Source organism: Bufo gargarizans, chromosome 1, assembly GCF_014858855.1.
Source record: "Bufo gargarizans isolate SCDJY-AF-19 chromosome 1, ASM1485885v1, whole genome shotgun sequence".
In the NCBI taxonomy this organism is placed as follows: Eukaryota; Metazoa; Chordata; class Amphibia; order Anura; family Bufonidae; genus Bufo; species Bufo gargarizans.
In genome coordinates, this window is record NC_058080.1 from 76243633 (window position 1) to 76260310 (window position 16678).

Below are 16678 nucleotides of genomic sequence, written 5' to 3' on the forward strand. Positions count from 1 at the left end.
GTTTTAGAGAGGCTTGCAAACTCCATTTTCGCCTTCTTCCCCACTCCTCTGGTGATGAGGAACGGAGGGTGGGGATCATTATATCGCTGCTCAGAGGTAACGCTCAGTCCTGGGCCTTTTCGCTGCCGGAGGGGGCACGGCCCCTCCGTTCAGTGGATGAATTCTTTTTAGCCCTGGGTCAGATATATGATGATCCGGATCGTATTGCTCTGGCTGAGTCTAAACTACGTCTATTATGCCAGGGTAAACAATCCGCAGAAATATACTGCTCAGAATTTCGGAGATGGGCAGTTGATACTGGTTGGAATGATACTGCGCTCCGAAGTCAATTTTGCCATGGTCTTTCAGAGGGATTGAAAGATGCATTTGCCTTTCATGAGAGGCCTATTTCTTTGGACTCTGCTATGTCTCAGGCCGTTCGTATTGACAGGCGTCTTAGAGAGAGAGGAGAGATGTCCCCTTCCTGTCATACTCAGTCCCAGGACAGTGCAGCGGTCCCATTCTGTGCGCAGGGGTCTCAGTCGCCGTCAGCCCCTTCTGAGCAGGAGCCCATGCAGCTGGGGTTGATTGCTTCTTACAATAGAAGATTCAGCTCGCATGGGAGGGTTTGTTTTTGTTGTGGAGGTATAAATCATTTGGCAAATATTTGTCCCTCTAGGAGATTCAGGCAGTTTTCTGGGAGTAATAAAGAAACAAACAGGAAAAAATCTTTTAAAAATGTTCCGTCTGTTACTATTGGCAGGGTTGAGGCGGAAATTGAAGGTTTTCCATTTGCTTGTAGTTCCCGTTTTGTCCTGCCGGCTAGGGTGGCGCTAGAGAGCAAGAACATTTTTGTGAGATTTTTGTGGATAGTGGAGCAGCGGTCAATCTCATTGATAATCAATTTGCGATAACTCATGGTTTCCAGGTGCGCACTTTGGGAAAGGATATTCCTGTTTTTGCTATCGATTCCGCTCCACTTTCTCAAAAACCATTAAAGAACATAGTTCACAATATCCGTTTAATTGTGAGTGATGCTCATGTTGAGGATGTGTCATGTTTCGTTCTTAGCGGTTTACCTACCCCTCTGATGTTGGGGCTGCCCTGGCTCACTAAGCATAACCCCACCATTGATTGGCAAGCGAGGCAAATAAATGGTTGGAGTGACTTTTGCAGAGAGAATTGCCTCATGACATCTGTTTCTGAGGTTGCTACTAAGACTGTACCATCTTTTCTCTCTGAATTTTCGGATGTCTTCTCTGAGAGTGGAGTTCAGGATTTGCCCCCGCACAGGGAGTACGATTGCCCTATTAATCTCATCCCAGACGCCAAGCTGCCTAAATCTCGTTTATACAATCTTTCCCAACCTGAGAGGATCGCTATGCGTGCTTATATCTCTGAGAGTCTGAGAAAGGGACACATACGACCCTCGAAGTCACCTGTTGCCGCTGGTTTTTTCTTTGTTAAGAAAAAAGATGGTTCTTTAACCACCTCCGGACCGCCTAACGCACATGTGCGTTCCGGAGGTGGCAGGGCTGCGCACAGTCACGCATATACGCGTCATCTCGCGAGACGCGAGATGACGCGAGTATGCGCCCGCGCGTGCGCAGTTCGCGCCGGCATTTCTTTCAGGACCATTTCGTCAGCAACCTGCCAGCCAATGATCGTGGCTGGCAGGTTGCTGATTTTTAAAAAATCCAATCAAAGTGCCAGATAGCAGATCATATTTGTAAATATGATCTGTTATATGGCTGCCTGCTCCTCTGCTGGTTCTTTTCGTCGGTTGGATCCAGCAGAGGAGCAGGCTTCACAGTGAGTACACCAACACTACACTATAGCCCCTGATCACCCCCCTGAACCCCAATTAACCCTTTGATCACCTCTTTGATCACCCCCTGTCAATCACAAGTGAAAAGAAAAAAGTGATCAGTGCAAACTGTCACTTTTTTTTTTCACTGTTATTGACCGTTAGGTTTTAGGTATAGTTTAGGTCCCTTGGTTAGGTAGTTAGCGATCAGTTAGCGCCCAGCCCACCGCACCGCAGTCCGTTATTCGCTGATTAGCGTATCGCTAATCAGCATTTGTACTTTTATAGTATCTGAAGTGATCAAAACTGATCACGGTCAGATCTATAATAGTACTAGTGTCACTTTAGCTCGCCCTCCACCCAAAACGCAGTGTTTGCCCGATCAGGCCTGATCGGTCGCCCACACGTGCGTTCGCCCACACCCGCCCCACCGCAGTGACAAAAAAAAAATTTTTTTTTGATCACTGCACATTCACTTTACACGCACTGCGGCGATAAAAAAATCAGTTTTGATATTTTTTATCAACCGCAGCGGCCTCCGGTACTTCGCTAGCCTCCCCTTTGTAAGACAGGCTTGCTTTTTTTTTCTTGGGTAGTCTCAGGGAATACCCCTAAATTTAGTTGCCCACATGTCTAACAGGGGGTATTCCTCTGAAGAGGCCTACAGGCTTCTGACCCAGTCGGATGAGGAGTGGGAACCCTCATCTGATGAATCCAGCGGGTCAGAATACGAACCTGTAGAAAGCAGTGGCTCTCTGACCCAAAGTTCGGACGAGGAGGCTGAGGTCCCTGATAGCACCAGGCGTACCCGGCCCCGTGTCGCTAGACCGCAGGTTGCGCAGGATCCGCTTCAAGAGCAGCAGAGTGGGGCTGGTGCTGTCGGATTACGTGGTGAGGCATACACCAGCAGCCCAGCCCTCCCTGGACCTAGTACCAGCACTGCCGTACAACCTGGTGAAGTAGCGAGCACCAGAAGGGCAGTTGAAGCTGGTACGGTGGCACGTGCAGTAGTGACCCCGTCGCAGCCACCGCAAAGACGTGCCCGTAGAGCCCCTAGAATCCCAGAGGTGCTGGCAAACCCTGATTGGCAGTCCCCAACTTCAGCCGCACCTGTAGTTTTCCCTTTCACTGCCCAGTCTGGAGTTCGGGTTGAGACGGCTCAGATCGGTTCGGCCCTGGGATTTTTTGAGCTGTTCTTGACTGCGGAGCTTTTAGACATAGTTGTGGCCGAAACAAACAGGTATGCCACACAATTTATCACCGCTAACCCGGGAAGCTTTTATGCCCAGCCTTTCCGGTGGAAACCAGTCCAAGTTTCCGAACTTAAAACTTTTCTGGGCCTCCTCCTCAACATGGGCCTGACAAAAAAACATGAATTGCGGTCATATTGGTCCACGAACCCGATTCATCACATGCCCATGTTCTCTGCTGCCATGTCCAGGGCACGTTTTGAGGCCATCCTGCGGTTCCTGCACTTTAGTGACAACACCGCCTCCCGTCCCAGGGGCCACCCTGCTTTTGACCGGCTCCACAAAATTCGGCCCCTCATAGACCATTTCAACCAGAAATTTGCAGATATTTATACCCCAGAGCAAAACATCTGCATAGACGAGTCCCTGATACATTTTACCGGGCGCCTTGGCTTCAAGCAATACATCCCAAGCAAGCGCGCCCGGTATGGGGTCAAATTGTATAAGCTCTGTGAAAGGGCCACAGGCTATACCCACAAATTTCGGGTCTATGAGGGAAAAGATCAGACCCTGGAGCCGGTCGGTTGCCCTGACTACCTGGGGAGCAGTGGGAAGACAGTTTGGGACTTGGTGTCACCCTTATTCGGCAAGGGGTACCATCTTTATGTGGACAATTTTTACACAAGTGTGGCCCTCTTTAGGCATTTGTTTCTAGAACGGATTGGCGCCTGTGGTACCGCGCGAACTAGTCGCGCGGGCTTCCCCCAACGGCTCGTTACCACCCGTCTTGCAAGGGGGCAGAGGGCCGCACTGTGTAACGAAGAACTGCTCGCGGTGAAATGGAGAGACAAGCGTGACGTTTACATGCTCTCCTCCATTCACGCAGACACGACAATACAAATTGAGCGAGCAACCCGTGTCATTGAAAAGCCCCTCTCAGTCCACGACTATAACCTCCACATGGGAGGGGTCGACTTCAATGACCAGATGTTGTCTCCGTATTTAGTTTCCCGACGCACCAGACGCTGGTATAAGAAGGTGTCTGTATATTTAATTCAATTGGCTCTGTACAATAGTTTTGTTCTCTACAGTAAGGCTGGGAGAACTGGATCCTTCCTCAAATTTCAGGAAGAGATCATCGAGAACCTCCTGTATCCAGGAGGTTCCGTGGCCCCAACCACCAGTGTAGTTAGCCGTCTACACGAGCGACATTTCCCCAATGTCGTTCCTGGTACCTCAACCCAACCGTCACCCCGAAAAAGATGTCGTGTCTGTAGCAGGAGTGGAATAAGGCGTGACACCCGCTATTTCTGTCCTGACTGTCCGGACCACCCTGCCCTATGCTTTGGAGAGTGTTTCCGGAAGTACCACTCACAGGTACACTATTAGCATAGGGATCATCTCACCAGGACAGGCACACAGGGCTATTAGGGCCCATTCACTCACTGCTGCTGCAAACGTCTCCTTTCACATGGGACAAAGTGCATAACGCACTTCGCCACATCTTTGGGCGATTTGCGCTTTGCACATTGACCCATGGGGAAGGAGAGGTTTGTTCTATAAAGGTAAAAAACAAAAAAAAAACAAAAAAAAAACAGGTAAGCAAACAGGTTAATGTTTAGTTCCAAAAGTTAAAGTTACATGTTCTGTTCCAAAGTTAATAAAATTATTGCGTTGTGGCCTGGTTTTTTCTTTTTTTTTTTTTTTGTCTTTTTACCTTCCAGGTGGACCAACCGATCTACTAGCTGCAGCACCGATGTGCATTCTGACAGAAGCATTGCGCTGCTGTCAGATTACACGCAAGTCGGTGTATGCGGCGCTGCAAGACGGGATTTTCTCCTCTGCAGTGACAGATACGTTTGCCGAGGCATACGAGCTGAGGAGGAGGCGGCGTTCCTATGCTTTGGCAAGCACTTTGTATGTATATATATATATAAAAAAAAAAATCCCGGCAATGATTTATTCATCCACATCGATTGATGCGAATGGAGAAATCTGGTTTGCCAGGGCATACGAGCTAAGTGGGTATGGATGTAGGGCGGAGCTCCTATGTCCTGGCAGACGCCTTTCCCCTCCATTTTTTTTTTTTTGGCAGAGATTTTTTCATCCACATTGATCGATGCGAATGAAGAAATCTGTGCCGTTCATTTTTTTCTTTCAGCCCAGAGGCTGAACGGAAAAAAAAATCTCATTACCTGTATGCTCAATATAAGGAGAATAGCAGAAACTCCTAATGCTGGCCATACATGTAATGATTGCGGAGACCCTCAAATGCCAGGGCAGTACAAACACCCCACAACTGACCCCATTTTGGAAAGAAGACACCCCAAGGTATTTGCTGAGGGGCATATTGAGTCCATGAAAGATTGAAATTTTTGTCCTAAGTTAGCGGAAAGTGAGACTTTGTGAGAAAAAACAAAAAAAAATCAATTTCCGCTAACTTATGCGAAAAAAAAAAAAATTCTATGAACTTGCCAGGCCCCTCATTGGATACCTTGGGGTGTCTTCTTTCCAAAGTGGGGTCACATGTGGGGTATTTATACTGCCCTGGCTTTTTAGGGGCCCTAAAGCGTGAGAAGAAGTCTGGGATCCAAATGTCTAAAAATGCCCTCCTAAAAGGAATTTGGGCCCCTTTGCGCATCTAGGCTGCAAAAAAGTGTGACACATCTGGTATCGCCGTACTCAGAAGAAGTTGGGGAATGTGTTTTGGGGTGTCATTTTACATATACCCATGCTGGGTGAGATAAATATCTTGGTCAAATGCCAACTTTGTATAAAAAAATGGGAAAAGTTGTCTTTTGCCAACATATTTCTCTCACCCAGCATGGGTATATGTAAAATGACACCCCAAAACACATTCCCCAACTTCTCTGAGTACGGCGATACCAGATGTGTCACACTTTTTTGATGCCAAGGTGGGCAAAGGGGCGCATATTCCAAAGTGCACCTTTCGGATTTCACCGGTCATTTTTTACAGATTTTGATTGCAAAGTACTTCTCACACATTTGGGCCCCTAAATTGCCAGGGCAGTATAACTACCCCACAAGTGACCCCATTTTGGAAAGAAGACACCCCAAGGTATTCCGTGAGGGGCATGGCGAGTTCCTAGAATTTTTTATTTTTTGTCGCAAGTTAGTGGAATATGAGACTTTGTAAGGAAAAAAGAGAAAAAAAAAAAATCATCATTTTCTGCTAACTTGTGACAAAAAATAAAAAATTCTAGGAACTCGCAGTGCCCCTCACGGAATACCTTAGGGTGTCTTCTTTCCAAAATGGGGTCACTTGTGGCGTAGTTATACTGCCCTGGCAATTTAGGGGCCCAAATGTGTGAGAAGTACCTTGCAATCAAAATGTGTAAAAAATGCCCTGCAAAATCCGAAAGGTGCACTTTGGAATATGTGCCCCTTTGCCCACCTTGGCAGCAAAAAAGTGTGACACATCTGGTATCGCCGTACTCAGGAGAAGTTGGGGAATGTGTTTTGGGGTGTCATTTTACATATACCCATGCTGGGTGAGAGAAATATCTTGGCAAACGACAACTTTTCCCATTTTTTTATACAAAGTTGGCATTTGACCAAGATATTTCTCTCACCCAGCATGGGTATATGTAAAATGACACCCCAAAACACATTCCCCAACTTCTCCTGAGTACGGAGATACCACATGTGTGACACTTTTTTGCTGCCAAGGTGGGCAAAGGGGCGCATATTCCAAAGTGCACCTTTCGGATTTCACCGGTCATTTCTTACACATTTTGATTGCAAAGTTCTTCTCACACATTTGGGCCCCTAAATTGCCAGGGCAGTATAACTACGCCACAAGTGACCCCATTTTGGAAAGAAGACACCCCAAGGTATTCTGTGAGGGGCATGGTGAGTTCCTAGAATTTTTTATTTTTTGTCGCAAGTTAGTGGAATATGAGACTTTGTAAGAAAAAAAATAAAATAAAAATCATCATAATTTTCCGCTAACTTGTGACAAAAAATAAAAAGTTCTATGAACTCACTATGCCCATCAGCGAATACCTTAGGGTGTCTACTTTCCGAAATGGGGTCATTTGTGGGGTAGTTATACTGTTTGGGCATTGTAGAACCTCAGGAAACATGACAGGTGCTCAGAAAATCAGAGCCGTTTCAAAAAGCGGAAATTCACATTTTTGTACCATAGTTTGTAAATGCTATAACTTTTACCCAAACCATTTTTTTTTTGCCCAAACATTTTTTTTTTATCAAAGACATGTAGAACTATAAATTTAGCGAAAAATTTATATATGGATGTCGTTTTTTTTGCAAAATTTCACAGCTGAAAGTGAAAAATGTCATTTTTTTGCAAAAAAATCGTTACATTTTGATTAATAACAAAAAAAGTAAAAATGTCAGCAGCAATAAAATACCACCAAATGAAAGCTCCATTAGTGAGAAGAAAAGGAGGTAAAATTCATTTGGGTGGTAAGTTGCATGACCGAGCGATAAACGGTGAAAGGAGTGTAGTGCCGAAGTGTAAAAAGTGGCCTGGTCATGAAGGGGGTTTCACCTAGCGGGGCTGAAGTGGTTAAGACCTTGTCTGGATTTCAGGGAGCTGAACAATATCACAATTCGTGACCCTTATCCGCTTCCTCTGATCCCGGACCTGTTTAACCAGGTTGTTGGGGCTAAAGTCTTTTCCAAATTAGATCTAAGAGGGGCATACAACCTGGTCAGGGTCAGAGAAGGGGACGAATGGAAGACGGCCTTCAATACCCCTGAGGGCCATTTTGAGAATTTGGTTATGCCTTTTGGTTTGATGAATGCCCCAGCTGTTTTTCAGCATTTCGTGAACAGCATTTTTTATCATTTGATGGGAAAATTTGTATTGGTGTATTTGGATGACATTTTGATTTTTTCTCCCGATTTCAAAACTCATAAGGAACATTTACGTCAGGTCTTGCTCATCCTGCGGGAGAATAAATTATATGCGAAACTGGAAAAATGTGTGTTTGCGGTTCCAGAAATTCAATTTCTGGGGTTTCTTCTCTCCGCTTCTGGTTTTCGCATGGACCCCGAGAAGGTCCGCGCTGTGCTTGAGTGGGAGTTTCCTGAGAATCAGAAGGCGCTGATGCGTTTTTTGGGCTTTGCCAATTATTACAGGAAGTTCATTTTGAATTATTCTTCTATTGTTAAACCACTCACTGATATGACCAGAAAGGGGGTAGATTTTTCTTCTTGGTCAGTAGAGGCGCGTAAGGCTTTTTCTGATATCAAGGAGAGTTTTGCTTCCACTCCCATCTTGGTGCAACCTGATGTTTCTTTACCCTTCGTAGTTGAGGTTGATGCTTCTGAGGTGGGTGTGGGGGCGGTCTTGTCTCAGGGTTCCTCTCCTGCCAATTGGCGACCGTGTGCCTTTTTCTCAAGAAAACTCTCCTCCGCAGAGAGAAATTACGATGTGGGAGATAGGGAATTGTTGGCCATCAAGTTGGCTTTTATGGAATGGCGCCATTGGCTAGAGGGAGCCAGACACCCTATTACCGTATTTACTGACCATAAAAATCTGGCCTACTTGAAGTCAGCCAAGCGTCTGAACCCGAGACAGGCCAGATGGTCTCTGTTCTTTTCTAGGTTTAATTTTGTTGTCACGTTCCGCCCTGGAGTTAAGAATGTGAAGGCAGATGCCCTGTCACGTTGTTTTCCGGAAGCGGGAATTTTGAAGACCCGGGTCCCATTTTGGCTGAAGGTGTGGTGGTCTCTGCTCTTTTTCCTGAATTGGAGGCAGAGGTGCAGGCAGCCCAGTCAGAGGCTCCTGATCTTTGTCCTCCTGGGTGGTTGTTTGTGCCTCTCGCTTTAAGACACAAGATTTTTAAAGAACACCACGATACGGTCCTTGCTGGGCACCCGGGGGTAAGAGCCACACTGGATCTCATCGCTCGGAGATTCTGGTGGCCTGCGCTTCGTAAGTCGGTTGAGGGTTTTGTGGCAGCCTGCGAGACTTGCACTCGTGCCAAAGTCCCTCATTCACGGCCATCAGGTCCTCTCCTTCCCTTACCCATTCCTTCCCGTCCTTGGACACATCTGTCCATGGACTTCATAACGGACCTGCCTCGTTCCTCGGGGAAGACCGTGATTCTGGTGGTGGTGGACCGTTTTAGCAAAATGGTGCATTTCATCCCTTTTCCTGGTTTGCCCAATGCTAAGACGCTGGCGCAGGCATTTATTGATCACATTGTCAAATTGCACGGTATTCCTTCAGACATAGTCTCTGATAGGGGCACGCAGTTTGTTTCCAGATTCTGGAAGGCTTTCTGTTCTCGCTTGGGGGTTCGGTTGTCATTCTCTTCTGCTTTCCACCCACAGTCGAATGGCCAGACAGAGCGCGTCAATCAGAATCTGGAGACATATCTGCGCTGTTTTGTGGTGGAGAATCAAGAGGATTGGTGTTCTTTTTTGTCCCTTGCTGAGTTTGCTTTAAATAACCGTCGTCAGGAGTCCTCTGATAAGTCACCATTTTTTGGTGCATATGGGTTTCATCCGCAGTTTGGGACTTTCTCGGGAGAGGGGTCTTCTGGTTTACCTGATGAGGACAGATTCTCCTCCTCTTTGTCATCTATTTGGCAAAAGATTCAGGATAATCTAAAGAGCATGAGTGAGAGATATAAGCGTGTGGCAGATAAGAGACGTGTGCTTGGTCCGGACCTGAATGTTGGTGATCTGGTGTGGTTGTCTACCAAGAATATCAAATTGAAGGTTCCCTCCTGGAAGTTGGGTCCTAGGTTTATTGGGCCTTACAAAATCCTGTCTGTCATCAATCCTGTTGCATACCGTCTTGATCTTCCTCAGACTTGGAAGATCCATAATGTTTTTCATAAGTCCTTATTGAAACCTTATGTTCAACCCATTGTACCCTCGCCTTTGCCTCCTCCTCCGATTATGGTTGATGGGAATCTTGAATTTCAGGTCTCTAGGATTGTGGATTCTCGTCTTGTCCACGGTTCTCTTCAGTACCTTGTTCATTGGGAGGGGTATGGTCCTGAGGAGAGGATGTGGGTCCCAGTGACGGACATTAAGGCCTCTCGTCTCATCAGGGCTTTCCATAGGTCCCATCCTGAGAGGGTGGGTTCTGAGTGTCTGGAGTCCACTCATAGAGGGAGGGGTACTGTCACAACCAGACAGCTGAGAAGCTCTGACAGAGGCCTTTCAGAACCTCCTCCTTGAGTTTCTGTGTTGTGGTATTCAGTTCCTCCTCTCGTTAGCCTCTCTCAGCTGTCATGTGTTGGACTAATTGCTTCCCTTTAAATTCCTCCCCAGAATGCTTTTCTGGGAGGCTTATATTTCTTCCTGGAGTGTGTGTGCATGCTGACTTTGTTCTCCTGTTTGCTACAAAGCTAAGTGTTGTACCTTTATCTGTTATTTTCTGTTTGCTGGATCCCAGGTGACCCTGACTCCCTCCGTATATTGTGTAGGGAGCCGGTGGTCGTGTCCCCTCACTATTGTAGGGTGCTCAGAGCTTTATAGTCAAGGTTCGTGGATATGCAAACCTCCACCATTAGGATATTTGCATAGGCTGAGCAGCCAGGGAAAGTGCCAGGTCTTCTGCAGGGGTCTCCCTTGGTTCCTTAGCTTTTGGATCCAGCGAGTCATTTATACATGTTGCTTTGCCTTGTTTCCTGTACACCGTCCGTGACAGCAGTATTTCATGCTGCATTGTGGTATTTGGTTTTGCTGGGTTGTTATTTTGTGCTGTACTGTGGTATTGCTGGCCCCACCTACTCCTGTTGTCCTGCCTGCTTGTGGCTTGTGTTGCCCCGCCTTCTGTCAGTTCAGACTTGACAACTTGGGGCCACTTTTAGTTTTTTTTTCAGGGCCAATTTAAGTTCCCAATCCGCCCTTGGCTCTGGGGTACTGCACATCACATATATACGTCCCAGTTTTAGGCTTCTGGCCAAGTGATCAGACAGCCAAATGTCAAGTCCATCAAAGGACACTCTAGAGAAGTTGGAAGTGTTTTTCCCCAGTTTTGTCTTCTCTATTTGCTTTTACATGAGCTGCTCTACTGCTGCCTCTATTCATCTTGGTGATCATTTGACTGGTCTCATGATTGCTGGTATTTTGGTTCTTTGAGGCTGCTGTTGTGACTAACTAGACCAAACACAGCCCTTACAATGACAAGGATTGCTGTAGCTTGCCAATCTTCTCTTTTAACTGGGGTTGGTGCTCAGCCCCAGTTACAGTCAAAAAATGTAGTGTAGTAAAAATAATAATAAGTCCACTATTGGTCTTTTTTACTATTGAGGGACAAAGTGCAAAATAAAGTGAACAAATTAAATAAAAAAACACAAAAAATAACTGTTAACCACTTCCTGCACAAATCTCGTCCCACCAGAAAAGAGACAATTGGCTGAAAGTGGACATGTGATATATAAAAATTTAGTATTTTTAAATTTGCGACAATGTCGTACACAAATAAATTGTCTATTTTAGGATAATTTTTATATTATTGCAACAGCAAAAATAACAAAATTATATGAGAAAATGATATGAGAAAATAACCTGAATTATTAAAGCTCAGACTGAAATCACATTGCTAGCCCAACAAATAAAAAAAGAAGTTATAGCTTTATGACAAATGCATGCAAAAAATTACTAAATGTTATCTAAAGGAAATATTGTGTTTTTAAGAATCATTTTTCTTTAAAAAATATTGTAACTATCGGACATTTTCTCCACAGAATAAAGTAATAAAAATGTAAGGATATCTTCTACGAATGGTGACAAAATCAAACGCAAACTTACAACATAGTAGCAATGCTTATACTTGCAAAGAAAGAAATTTTGCTTGTCAGATTAGTAAGGGAATACTGTGCAGAGGAAAAAGCATGACACCATCTGTCCAAAACCCCTGCATCGCTGAGAGATCTGTGCCGTTCCAGGTACAGCGATAACGCCTCACAGAAAATGCACTTGACAGGGCTACAAAGACTATGGAATGGCTGTCAGTAAAAACCACTCCATATTCCAGAAAAGACCAGATGCCTGGCATTTTCTCAACTCATTTTACACCCAAATGAAGGGTCACATTTTTCAAAAAGTGCAAGGAAAATGTTATGTAGCTATAAATAAATGCTCAGATTCCAAGTCTTTTATAACTGTGATCTCTTCTGTCTCCATATTCATGGCTAGACAGGCAGTAGAGCAAACGTGTACAATAAAGCAGTGAAAGAACCTTTTTATATTTTGTCATATGTTTCATCAGACATTTATTTTAATTTAAGGGGGTTGTCTCTACAGTTTTTAAACCAGCACCTGGATCTGAATACTTTTGTAATTGCCTGTAATAAAAAATTTTGCATAGCCACTGAGGTATTTAGTAAAATATATCTGTATAGCGCCACCTGCTGTTTATTTTTTTCTTATTTCTTTGTCCTGCTCACTGAGATGGCCGCACATGCTCAGTTTTATCCTTCAACTGCCTCCTGAGCTGTGATAGGGAGAGCTGAGACACGCCTCCTGAGCTGTGATAGGGAGAGCTGAGACACGCCCCCTGAGCTGCACCAGAAAAGACCCTCCCCCTGAGCTGTCAGCTTGATATAAATCTAGCAGAGCAATGAATGGGAATATCTCTGGATCCATGTGAAGTACTGGGCTGGTTCTATCTTTGTTAGAAAGAGATTGTCTGTCTTGTGAAAATCTGTTGCAGTGTTCCAGACAGAAAAAAGACCTTTATTCTTTATGCAAATGAGGACTTCAGAGAACCGAGATGTGGAGTCTAGTCACTAATCATGCTCCTCAGTGCACTTTTTTCTGATTGAACACCCCCAACTGATTTTCACAAGAGAAGTATCAGTTTAATTAGCAGGATCAACCCTAGATTATGGGGGCAGCTATTAAGGTATGTTTTACAACAGCCACATGGACCATAGACACAATGGACGGAAGATATTCATTGACTTCTATAATAAGGTTTTCTAGGCATGCTCTCAGAGGCATACACAGATCATATATGGCCCCATAGGAAAACGTATTGCGCTTCTCCCAATGAGTTGTATGACTAATTACAATTTTTGTTTATTAAGTTGGGGAGATGTATAATTGAAAAAAAAAGACACGGTCCATATTATCAATGTTACACAACTTTTTTGTCAGAAAAAGTGGAACAGATGCTTCATAAATATGATGCTCTTTCTGAACACAATATTGCTCAAAATACTGTATTTAAAAGAGACTGCTGCATAAATACATTGATAGGTCTCCCTTCATGTAGCTCTAAATCCTTTGATTTCCTTATATAGTATATAATAAAAAATGGCAGCCTTTAGCCACCACTAGGGGGAGCTGAGTGCATAGAAATGTAAACAGTTTCCAAGCTGTCTTTGTAACTATCTCTATGCACTGTGGCCCCTTTACTGGTAGCTGCCAGAAAATTCTGTGGATTTATGTTGGGTACAAAAGAAGTCCACTGCCTGGCTCCTCTCACCTCTGCGCCCTATAAGTCACATGATCTGCCTCCATGGTAGGTACGCCACTGTATGCTGCTGTATAGGAGAATGTAGATAGCCTCATAGATTTTCTTTTAAGGCCGTCTTCATTTCCATCCTCAGCAGTAAGGAGGAACAATGTTCATTTGAGAGCTTATAACTCCTGCTTTAGTCATCAGCGTGAGTCTTAAAGGGGGTTTCCGAGATTTTGAAACCACATTGTCCAGTTTCTGCATGCAGATTTGGAAGCCAAAGTCAGGAGTGAATTCAAAAAAGAGGCTCCCAAAACTGCATGAAGAAACCTGTCCATGCGGCTGTTCCCTAATGCTATGCGCAAGATCATCAGTGTGAAAAGTATAAGCTATTAATGATGGATTTTATCATGTATTTACAAAAAAGCTGCAATATTTTTCATTCACATCCGAGGGATGCGCCTTCTTATTTTTTTTCTCTCTTCATCAACAAGGGACCTCTGCCCACCATGTGGCTTCAGCCACACACTGACTCACATCCTGTCAGTAGGTCCTCACAAACCCTCCTCCTAGTTTCTGCAAAACTAGTGATGTCTAGTGGCAACAGTTTATATGACAACATTGGAACAGTGTAGGAGCAATGTATACTGTAATGCTATGAGTAAGGTCACAATTAGAAGTATTCAAAAAGTCGATTAGGCTGCTTCCCCAAATTTTACAAAAAAATTGTTTCATGATGAATTACTTACGTCACAAAGCACATTTTTGTAAGTAGTGGGTGCAATGACAGGCATCTGTAATTGCAGGATCTGAGATCAATATTAAAGCATTTTCGGGGTTGATCATTAAAAAAAAATGTAATTGTACTTACCTCATCCATTTGAGCATGATAAGGCCACCGCGAGCCATCTCGCTTGAAGATCCAGCATGAAATCTTGTGCAGTGCATTATGACGTCATCATGCTGGCCGGCGTGGTCATGTCATATGTCATCACACACAAAATTTTGTGCAGGATTGTGCTAAAATGGATGAGGCAAGTATGATTATTTTTTTACCGCCATTTCAAGTTCAAACCACAAATCATTGTTTGAGCCTCAAAGATTAACAGACTGTCCGAAAAACTACAACTCTATTACTAAAGCACTACTACTACTCTACCTTATTAGTAAGCTGATGCAAATAGTCATGCATGCCTTCCAAAACTTTTCTACCAGGGGTCCCGTAATAGAACTTGGAATGGTTTTGCATTCCACCATGACAACTTCATCAGTGTGTTCCGTGAAAACAGCACAGGAACAATGCACATTGTAAGGTTATGAGTAAGATCATCAATGTGAAATGTATAAGCTATATTATTGATGGTGGCCCTAAGAAGAAAGGGACTTTAGGAATCATTTACTATTCTGAAATATGCCTAAATTAGGCATATCTTAGGTGCAGATGGTGGTGCAACGGTTCTGGGACATTTGCCCACTCATGCCAGGTCTAAAATTGTGGGTGTGGCGTGGCTGTTGAAGGTGGTGGGCTTACATTTAGACTGGAGCAAGATGGGCCGAAGTTATGGACAGGCCTGTGCCTCTTCATGACCTCGGCGGATCCATCGCCAGCTATGGGGTTTTATTAACACCGGCGTCTAAAACGCCGGTCTTAATAAATGGGCCCCTTTGTCTTTGGGCGCTGCCCGATTCTATCATATATTTACAGGAAATCTTTAAAATGTTTTATTCACAACCGAGTGCTCTACCTTCTTATTGTTTTTTCTATTCTGTAGCAAATTACCCCTGCCCACCATGTGGCTTCAGCCACACACTGACTTACTTCCTGCTGGTAGCTCTTCGCATAAACACCCCCTAGCTTCTGTAACACCCGTGACATCTAGTAAAACGGTTTATATGACAGCAAGGTTTATATGACATACATTCATTTACATAGACAATTACAAGTGAGGCAATAGGAAATCGGATTGGCAAAGGGGAAGTGAGGCTTACCCTCTCAAAAAACTTCATCCAGTCTTGTGACACCTCCTAGATTCCCTGTCCCTCATGCCGCACACATCAAGTCCCCCACAATGGCCTTTTGTTCTGTATGCAGAATCGAGTTCAAAGCAAAAATGGCAATAAACGTCACTTCTTGACAATACAGGTGATATATGTCATTGGAAATATAATTTTGTAGCTATAAAATCTTAAATAAACTCCAGTGACAACAAATTTATTTTATACAGAGGAGTGATTTAACGTATGAACATTTCCCAGCATGAGACAATGAAATACACAATATTTTTATATTTTATCAGTGGTAATTGAGTATAAAGTTTTGTTTCTGTAAACTTTAATGACTTTTCTCCTTTTGAGCCTCGTCAGGCTGCAGTGACAACCACATTCATTTCCCACCTGTAATTAGGGAAGCAACATCTCTTCGACGGGCTGTCTTTTAACCAGATATAGTACTTACATGTCCCTACAGTAATATATTAGAACGACTCACGCAGACGAAACAGGAATGTAGATTATAGTGACAAGCGAAAAGATTCTAGAATTCCGTTCCTTTTTTATAAAGCAGGATGTAATAGGATCTGAGCTAGAATAGGGATATTAGGCTGTCACATCTAACACAAGTAATTAGCGCTAGACAAACATCATTATTCTATCGTTTCCCCTGATTGTCACTGGGTATCGTTCGTCTAAAGTTTCTGTCAGGTTGTTCTACCAATTACCGCCTCAGACATGGTAGATAAATGCCACGAACAACACTAAGAGGTTGAAAGCCAAGGAATACAGAGAATCGAAATGGAAAACTGCAATTCTATCACGCTACCGCAAACACATTCTTTAATTGAAACATCAGTTATGGCACGGAGGAATCACAAAGTGACAAAACTGCTGATCGCAAATCCACCGCTCCGAAGACAAAAGAGAGTCCCATATTAGAATGAGAATTAGGCAGGACGCTTGGTTTGCTTATCCTTATGTAGAAAACAAAGTTTGCTATGTCAGACTACAATTGTGAACGTGGCAACATTTTTGAAAGGTCAAAAGGTACAAGGAACGTGGCCAATTCTACATTGCTTCAAAAAACTTAGAGGTTTTCTGCTTTGAGCAGTCCCTACTTGTTACAAGATTTAAAGGGTTGTGTCACCTCCGCAAATGGCATTTATCATGCAAAGTGAATACAGGTCACTTACTAATGTATTGTGATTGTCCATATTGCCTCCTTTGCTGGCTTGATTTATTTTTCCATCACATTATACACGGCTCGTATCCAGGGGTTATGGCCACCTGCTG